Source organism: Ornithorhynchus anatinus, chromosome X1 (assembly GCF_004115215.2).
Source record: "Ornithorhynchus anatinus isolate Pmale09 chromosome X1, mOrnAna1.pri.v4, whole genome shotgun sequence".
NCBI lineage: Eukaryota > Metazoa > Chordata > Mammalia > Monotremata > Ornithorhynchidae > Ornithorhynchus > Ornithorhynchus anatinus.
In genome coordinates, this window is record NC_041749.1 from 46,145,948 (window position 1) to 46,155,871 (window position 9,924).

The window sequence follows — 9,924 nt, forward strand, 5'->3', positions numbered from 1 at the left end:
ACACAGAAAGTACTCAATACGTTCCATTAACGATTGGTTGCTAATGATGGCTCTTGGCTGGACGTGCCTTTGGGTGAGTGAATGAAATGGATGTGACCAGTCAGGGAGAACTATTCAATTCATAAAAATACTGACCTTTTAGGTCTTCCACAGAATGAAGTGCAGAGTCGGGTAGCCGTTGGCATTATTTGTCCAATGTAGTCAGCCAACTGGATAATTCAGATTTGAACTACAAGTCAATCCTGTTTCACTGTGATTCCAGCTCTCAGAAATTCCCTTCCTCTGGAAAAAAAAACAACTAGTCCAAGTTGCAGTCTCCTCCATCATGGCTACTTAAATACAGTTGATGAAGGGCCCTGGCTTCGCTCTGCCACTTTAATTGAAATTTTACCCTTAGCTCTGGAGTTGTCATCCACCTTCTGACTTTCAGTCAGTCAGGCAGACAGGCAAGCAAGCAAGAGTACCACACACCTACTGTGTGTAGATCAGCTGCAATGGTTCAGAAGAGGGAGTCAGAAGGGCCTGGGCTCTAATCCCAGCTCCTCCATTAGTCTGCTGTGGGACCTTGGGAAAGAAACTTAACTTCTCTGTGTCTCACTTACCTCATCTGTAAAATGGGAATTAAGACTGTGAGCCCCATGTGGGACATGGACTGTGTCCGACCTGATTAGCTTGTATCTACCCCAGAGCTTAATACAGTGCCTGGCACAGAGTAAGTGCTTATCAAATACCATAAAGAAGAAAGAATGGTTTGGTCATCTGGAATGGCTGAATCAGAAAAATATGCCCAAGACAATCTTTTGAGGAGAGCGCAGCCCTAGAGTCTGCTGCAGAAGATACAAGAGAGAAAGGTCCAAGGACACACTGAAGGCCACCCAAAGGACTTGCTCCACTGACCCTTGTAGTGCTTGAGAACTTGCTGCACAAGACAGCACTTCCTGGCATCGGATCTGCCATTGGTCTAGTCAGTATTTTGAGGACAAACTTACTACCCCCAGTGAAGAAGAAAGATGCTAGGTCAATGGCAGTTTTGAGCTCTGCCCAGCCACCAGTTTAAATCTTCTCATGCTCAGACTGCAATTGGCCATGAATCTCACACCTATCCTTCTCTATCCAGCCTGCAAAACACCAGAAATGAAGGATTTTTTTATTCCAGCTGCTCTGTAAGTTAATTTATTTATTTATATTAATGTCTGTCTCCCCCTCTAGACTCTAAGCTTGTTGTGGACAGAGAACAGGTCTACCAACTCCATTATATTGTACTTTCCCAAGTGCTTAGCTCAGTGCTCTGCACACAGTAAGCACTAAATAAAAATAATTGATTGCTTCACTTAATGTCTCTGTCTTTTGACCCAGGAAAGAGAGAGAAAGAGATAGGCAGGCTCATACAGATTCTCTTTTTAGTGAACAGTTTTATTCAAAACTGAAAAGAAAGTTTTAGCAAGAGGTTTCTGGCTTTCAGGTCTTGCGTTGGTTCTTATTTTCACTTTTAATGTGAATTATTGTACTTCAATTTACAAAATTGGATAATAAATAAGATAAATAACAATGTTGCTTGCTCATTCTCCGCGTCCGGCTTTCTGGAGATTCCCCTGGATGGCATAGAGAAACTCCACCATGTTGCCTGTATCCGTGGCATTGCAGGACTCCTTACAAGAGAAGGGCTGTGTGGAGGAAGCAGAACATGCAGAGAGTTCAGGCAAATGTCATTAGCAATCTTGGCTCCACAAATATGGAAAAGTTTAAAATTCTCCTAGGAACAGAAGCCACCTCATCCTAGGCCAGTCCCACAGCCCATCCAAGCAGTGGTCCCATGATAATAATAATACTAATAATTGTGGTAAGCACTAGGCACTTACTATGTTGGACATAGCCCTTCTCCCACATGGGGCTCACTCACAATTAAAGTATGAGGGAGAACAGATATTGAGTCCCCATTTTACAGATGAGGAAACTGAGACACAGAGAAGTTAAGTGACTTGCTCAAAGTCACACAGCAGAAAGGTTTTGGAGCCGGGATTAGAATCCAAGTCCTTCTGACTCCCAGGTCTGTGAACTTTTCACTAGGCAACACTGCTTCAGAAGCATGTGCTGTTTGCCCTCCTGGACAACCACCTTCAGGGTTTGGGATGAACCATCTAACACCCTTCTCCCTCTCCCCTCTGGGCCCTACTGTCCCCTGGACCGAATCAGCTTGGATCCTCCACAATTCCTCATTATGTATTTTGTGCTTTAACATTTTTAGGGAAAAAAAAATTCTCAGGGAATTTATTCTGTCTGCAGGAGGCTGGTGGGTAAAATGTGGTTTATTCATTTTTTGCTTTTTAGTATCTATTTTCCCTGTCTTCTCTTCTAACATCAATGGGATCTCTGACTATATTAATATTAACCCTCACAAGAAACCCCATCCTTTCCCACCCCACACTCTCTAGTTTCCACCCACAAAGAATGGCAGGCTTGAGAAGCACTATGGCCTAGTTAAAAGAGTGCAAGCCTGAGAGTCAGAGGACCTGGATTATAATCCCAGTTCCACCACATTCCAGCTGAGTTACCTTGGGCAAGTCAATTAATTTCTCTGTTCTCCCTTCTAAACAGACTGTGAGCTTCATGTGGGACAGAGACAGTGTCCAACCTGATTGTTTTGTATCTACCCCAGGGCTCACTACATTGCTTAGCGCAGGGTAAGTGCTTAACAAATACCAAATACAGGCCAGATCCCTATTACCCCAGGTGATGTATTGTCAAAGCCCCTGTTTCAGTTGGTTTGCTCCAACTACATTCTATTTCGCCACCCGGAATTTAAATCTACACACTCTGAGAAGGAAATTTAAAAACACTGAAGATGAGAGCCTGGACCATTGATTTTGAAGCTAGATGTCACTGCAAAAAGGAAAACAAATCTGGTTTCTTCAAAAATCTTGGGCTTGAGTGAGCTGAAATCCACTTCAACCCTTACTCTGCAAGTTCTTAGGGGACAAGATGGAAAGACCATCATTTTCTTTGATTTGTAGGCTTCAGTGGCCTAGGAATGTTTCCACTCAGCACCAGAGGGCGCATTTCTGTTTCACTGGTGGAGTTCTAGAGGTGAATGGAATACTTATCCTTGGAGCAACATTTAATAGGGATCATACACGAAATCTGGAATTTTCACTCCAGTTACCTCCTCAGTGGGTACCATATTTCTCATTCTTCCTTCTATATATTCTAGAAAAAATATTTCCAAGAGACGGAAACCATTTCCCCAAGGGTCAGTTCTTAGTCCCCTTCTGTTCTCCCTGTAATACTCATTCCCTTGGTGAACTCATTTGCTCCCACGGCTTCAACTATCATCTCTACACAGATGACACCCAAATCTACATCTCCTCCCCTGTTCTCTCTCCCTCCAGGCTCGTATCTCCTCCTGCGTTCAGGACATCTCCACCTGGATGTCCGCCCGTCACCTAAAATTCAACATGTCCGAGACTGAGCTCCTTATCTTCCCACCCAAATCCTGTCCTCTCCCTGACTTCCCCGTCACTGTGGACGGCATTACCATCCTTCCGGTCTCACAGGCCCACAACCTTAGTGTCGTCCTTGACTCAGCTTTCTCATTCACCCTACACATCCAATCCACCACCAACACCTGCCGGTCTCACCTTCACAATATCACCAAGATCCGCCCTTTCCTCTCCATCTAAACTGCTACCTAACTGGTACGATCTCTCATCATATCCCAACTGGATTACTGCATCATCCTTCTTTCTGATCTCCCATCCTCCTGTCTCTCCCCACTTCAGTCTATACTTTAGTCCGCTGTCTGGATTATCTTTCTACAGAAACGCTCTGGGCATGTCACTCCTCTCCTCAAAAATCTCCAGTGGTTGCCTATCAACCTTCACATGAAGCAAAAACTCCTCACTATTGGCTTCAGAGCTCTCCATCACCTTGCTCCCTCCTACCTCACCTCCCTTCTCTCCTTCTACAGCCCAGCCCACACACTCCGCTCCTCTGCTGCTAGCTTCCTCACTGTGCCCCGTTCTTGCCTGTCCCTCTGTTGACTCCTGGCCCATGTCCTACCTTTGACCTGGAATGCCCTCCTTCCTCAAATCTGCCAAACTAACTCTCTTCCCCTTTTCAAATCCCTACTGAGAGCTCACCTCCTCCAGGAGGCCTTCCCAGACTGAGCCCTCCCTTTCCCTCTGCTCCTCCTCCCCTCACCCCTACTCCCTCCCTCTGCTCTACCCCCTTCCCCTCCCCACAGCACTTGTATAAATTTGTACATATTCGTTACTCTATTTTATTAATGATGTGTACATATCTATGATTCTATTTATCTATTTTGATGGTATTGATGCCTGTCTACTTGTTTTGTTTTGTTTTTGTTGTCTGTCTCACCCTTTTAGACTGTGAGCCCATTGTTGGGTAGGGATTGTCTCTATCTGTTGCTGAATTGTACTTTCCAAGTGCTTAGTACAGAGCTCTGCACATTCTAAATGCTTAATAAATACTATTGAATGAATGAATGAATTTTCTTGCAGGAATTTCAAAATAGTGTGAGTTTTATGGAGGTTTACTACCATATGTCACAATTTCAAAGAAATGAATGTCCAGTTCTGCTCATATCTCTCCAAAAAGACAGTTTTCCTCCCATCTCTTCAGTCCCACATAGTTGTGTGTGAGATTCTTCTAACTCTGTAGCCTGATCTGCGCTCTCTCTCTCCATTGCTCCTCAAGACTTAGATGGTGAGCCTCATAAGGGATGGAAACTGTGTCCAACCCGTTTAACTTATGCTTGGCACATAGTAAGCACTTAACAAATACCATTTTAAGAAAGTTAAAGTATAGCACAGATATTTACAAACTATTTCATCCTGTGACACATCCCTCTCCTTCCCCCACCCCTCCCACCTACCCCTTTCCCACTCTCTGTATGGGCAGCAACAACCAAATAGAATCAATCAGTGGTATTTATGGAGTGCTTACTGTGAGCAGAGCACTGTACACCGGGAGAGTACAGTGTGTGGGAAAGGACAATGCAACAGAGTTGTCAGACTGCCCACAAGAAGTTTACCAACTAAAGGATGCTTACGATAACTGAGGCACAGAGAAGTTAAGTGACTTGCCGAAAGTCACAAAATTGATAAGGGGCAAAGTTGGATTAGAACCCACGACCTCTGACTCCCAAGCCCGTGCTCTTTCCACTGAGCCCTGCTGCTTCTCTAGGGATATTTGTTAAGTGCCTACAATGATCCGAGCACTGTACTAAGTGCTGGAAGTAGTAGTGAAACTAGCAATGGTAGGAAAAACATTTATTTAGCTCTTCAACTGTGTAAAGCCTGTCTGAATTCTAGGGAGAAATTCTAGGATATTGGTTCAGACAGACTCTGGACCACCCAGTTCTCTCCAGTTTTGCAAATGCCTCTCCCAGCCTTAGCACCTTCCTGGAATTCCCAGCACAAGAAACCCCACTGTACGAGAGTATCATAAAATGTTTTTCAAATGCCTACACTCACTACATTTCAGTTGCTAATCACAATAGCAATAGCTCAGCGCATCCTCCTTCTAAGGAAAGGAGATAAAAACCCACTACATGTCACAGTCTATATCAGTTTATTTACAAGAATTATTTGCTCACTTTTTAATTTATCCACTCTCTGCTGCTGAAGCTATGTACTCTCTCCTACTTCCACTGTTTGTAAACCATTTTTGTCTGCTGGTTTCTCTCATTAGATTTTAAGCTCCTCGAAGGCAGAGGTCATGTCTTTTACTGCAGCTGTACTTTTCTAAGTACAGCTTTGCACCTAAGAGATGCTCAATAAATACTACTGATTGATTGACTGAATCCTTGGGCATTTAAATACTAAAAGCAGGACTGAGCAAAATAAGTAAAATCCCCTTTCATCCAAAAACTGCCCTGGTTTTTTTGGACTACCCTAAAGGTGTTTTGGCCTTGAGCAGTCAACCCTGAAGATCTATCATAAACAGACAATAATCAGAACCAACTGAATAGAAAAAGAAAACATACTTTGCACTGGAGAATCTGCAGAATCTGAATGGAAGTATTCACCCTCTGTAGGTCGACTCTGTTAATTATAGGCAGAGCCTGGCTCATCTTCCTCAGCCCATCATGAAAACATGAAGTGATGCAGCTGTCCTGGGAGAGAAACACATAATAAGATAAGATAAGTCACAGAGCGAGATGAGTCTCTCAGAAAGAATTGACAAGGCAGAACTAAGACCAATTTTGAATAAATATACAGATTATTTTGCAGCTTTGATAAAGAAGTGGGAGGTCACCCAGAGACACCGACTGTGGGGAGAAGGGAGCGGGGCAGATGGCTCAGGCCCCATCTCTTTCCAAGGGACAGAAGAGCTCCCTGTTTCTCTCCTGCCCACCCCACTCTTAAAACCCTCAATCATCTCCCTCATTCCAGCCACAGCCATAAATGCTAGGTCATCCAGGGCTTCCAACAGGCCAGGATCATTATTTCCTTGTCTGAAACTCTGCACCTGGACAGGCCCTCAGGATACTCCCCAGAACCCAGGCAGGGTAGCAGTGGTGTGATAGGTAAAGAGAAAGAGCCCTAGAGGCCTGCACATCAACTGTGAATCTTGAATATTTCTGGGTCAGAGACCTACTTCACCGCCCCATCTCTGTGAGTCTAGGTCCAGTGAGCTGGGGTCCGTGAGCAGGAGAAACAAAAAGCAACCATTCGAGATGCACTCAATTAGAGGTGAGGCTCTGGATGAACCTGCCATTAGGCAGCAGGCCAGGTTTGCTCCGATGACTATTTTGATCTGGCCAGCTACACCAGGCAACTGATAGAGATCACATATGCAGCTCCTCTTAGCTTCTCTATTCAGCTCTCTCCAGAACAAATTGAGAACATGTTATCCAAAGAACAAAGCAGCTCTGCCCTCTCTTTAATTTAATGCTGCTAAAGGCAGATGCCCAGAGGCCCAATCCAGTACATTCATTCATTCTGCTTTTTTTGGCGGGGGATGGTGGGGGACGAGGGAAGAAAGGAGAAGGGGAGCAGGTATATGTTAAGTGCTATGTACCAGGCACTGTACTAAGTCCTGGGGTAGATATAAGATAATCAGGTTGGACTCAGTCCCTGTCCCACGTAAGGCTCGCAGTCTTAATCCCCATTTTATAGATGAGGAAACTGAGGCACAGAGAAGTTACATGACCTGCCCAAAGTCGCACAGCAGACAAGTGGCAAAACCGGGATTAGAACACAGGTCCTCCTGACTCCCAGACCCATACTCTATCCACTAGACCATGTTACTTCTTAGTCTTATTGCCACGTTTTCAGTGCTCATTAAGTACTTGCTCTGGCCTCTGTGTCATTTGATTCCAACATGCTGGATTATGAAAAGAAATACTGATGACTAACAAACTCAATGTATCAAAGTGGTTTAACTAAATAACTATAAACTGAATAACAATATTAATATTAGAAAGTGTTAAGCACTTACTAGGTACCAAGCACTGTGCTAAGGGCTGGGGTAGATGCAGGATAATCAGATCAGACAGAGACCCTGTCCCACCTGGGGGTCACCTTCTAAGCAGGAGGGAGAACAGGTAATTACAGGTAAGGAAACTGAGCCACAGAGAAGTTGAATGCCTTGTCCAAGGTCACACAGCAGGAAAGCAAAAGAGCTAGGAATAAAAGGCAGGTCTCCTGACTCCCAGTCTTGAGAACTTTCCACTAGGCCTCACCTAATGCAATGAAGATCAAAATGCAGCAATTAAACACGAAAGTAATGATAGATACAGTGAGTTTGGTTTCACTTACTGATGGGACAGGAAGACATAAACAGTTGGTGGCCTGTAAAAGAGATTGCAGTCAAATTAATTTGTGCATAATTAAGCAATAAGTCAGTGTGCAAGTGGCTGAAAAAATTCCAATAAATTCTCAGAAATGTGTCAGTTTACTTACATTCTCACTGCAGTTGCAGGTTCCAACTCTTTGTTCCTAAATTATGAAGAGATGAAAAATATTATGTTCTGTGGCTATTTTCCTTTTCAAACAATCTGCTAAAATAAACCTCTGGATTTAACTCCTTCCCTTTCCCCCTTCCAAACATACCTCCAATTTCCTAATGAGGAAATTTGTTGTTTCGGTCGTTTCTAAAGTTGAGCATGCTGGTCTGTCACCAGAGACAGAGAGCAGCAAGGAAGTGATGACAACCCAGAAAAGCATCTTTGCATTGCATGCAACTCAGCCTGTCGACCCTCCTTTAAATTGAGTCTTAAACAAAATTCCCTTCCTAACATGGAAAAACCCTTTCATCAAACTGATACCAAGTGCCCACATTTTCTATGTAAGTGCCTGCCACCTTGTAAAAAGAAATATCATTGAGTCAATTGACAAAACAAAACTTTCGTGCCAGGAAAGTTCATTCCTGTGAAAAGATGATATGGAAATGATTTTCCTAAGATGCAGTAGGAAATATTAGTTAAAGATCTTCTAAATGAAACATCACTCTTTTTGAAAGGGATTTTGCCGGTGAGCATTAAAATATTTTCCATTGAAACCCGTGTCGTTTTCCCCTTTCTTTTGTAAGAGAAATGCTGATATGATCTCCAGTCCCAGCTGGTGCTGAAAACCGTCTTCTGAAAAGGGTAAACGTTTTTTGCCCTTTGATTTGGCTATATTGACCTGAAAACACAGGGACTTTTCATCCTCCAATCTCACATTCTTCATGCATTGGTAATGCCTCTTCACCACTGACGGAGGAATACACTGAAGGACCCACTGGGCCATGCAGAATCAGTGTGTTTTGTGATGCCGGCACGACCTCTGCTGAAGAGGAATTTAGCAACTAAGATATTTGCTATCTGCAGAGGCACTTCAGAGCACTTGGTGGAGATTAATCCCCTCCTGAACGTCCTAGAAGACTGAAGCTCTAGAAGATGGTGACTGTCACATTCCCAGGGAGAAAAAGAGAATCCCCCCACCCCGAGGCTCAGTGTATTTCCTGATGCAGGAGCCCATGCAAGTGGCTGCAGGCAGCCACGATCCACCACTCTGCTCCCTTCTGATAAAGTCTGGAATGACCAATGAGCAAGAGCAGGTGGGCAGAGCTGGCATTCCTTGACCACGGACTCTCAATCCCAAGCCATTGATTGTGGGGCTGTTGTTGCAGCTGAATTTGTTAACCAAACAGGTGCCAGCTCCATGGCCTAGAAGCATCCCACATTTTATTGGCTCCAAAAGATGACTGGATGGTGAATAAGAATAACATGGTTCTCCTGAACTTTGGCAGATGGAGGGATTGGGCTTCCATCTTAGACATTTGCCTGGTGGAAATCCCAGGAAGTTCACAGGGACAAATCGAGATTCAAACATTTGTTAGCGTGTAAGATCTCCTTGGGTAGAGACATTACTTTAATTGTGGGTTTCCCAAATTCCAGGTACCACTGCTCTGCACATAATAAGTGCTCAGTAAATGAATCTGCACACAACAGGTAGCCAGAGCAGGGTTCTGCACTCAGTAGACACCCAATCCATTGCTCTGCATATATAATAAGTGCTCAGTACAGCACTTCGCACACAGTGAGCATCCAGTTCAGTGCTCTACCCACAATAGTTGTCCAATACAGTGCTTTGGGCACAGAAGGTGCCTAGTTCTCTGCTCTACATTTAGTAGGATTCCAGTACAGTGCTTAAGATACTGCTGTTCATACAGGAGAGGCCCTGTACAGTGCTCTGTACACAATCATTAAGACTGTGAGTCCCATGCGGGGCAGGGACTGTGTCCAACCTGATTAGCTTGTAACTACCCCAGGACTTAGAACAGAGCTTGAGACATAGTAAGCGCTTAACAAATACCATTATAATAATAATAATAATTTATTATTTTAAATCCATAAATTACGAGTTTAAATCCATGAATTCTTAATAGAAAACACACAAGTGTGAAAATATAACCAGG

At 43.9% G+C, this 9,924-nt stretch overlaps 1 non-coding gene across 1 annotated transcript; it reads right to left on the reverse strand.

The window, feature by feature from the left end:
• Positions 1–1,445: 1,445 nt before the first annotated feature.
• Positions 1,446–8,167, reverse strand: LOC114806379. The gene is made up of 4 exons (XR_003754408.2): positions 7,926–8,167; positions 7,782–7,814; positions 6,005–6,133; positions 1,446–1,664 (listed from the first exon to the last, which is right to left on the reverse strand). It is a non-coding gene; the product is annotated as an uncharacterized LOC114806379 (transcript).
• Between the last annotated feature and the right edge of the window lie 1,757 nt (positions 8,168–9,924).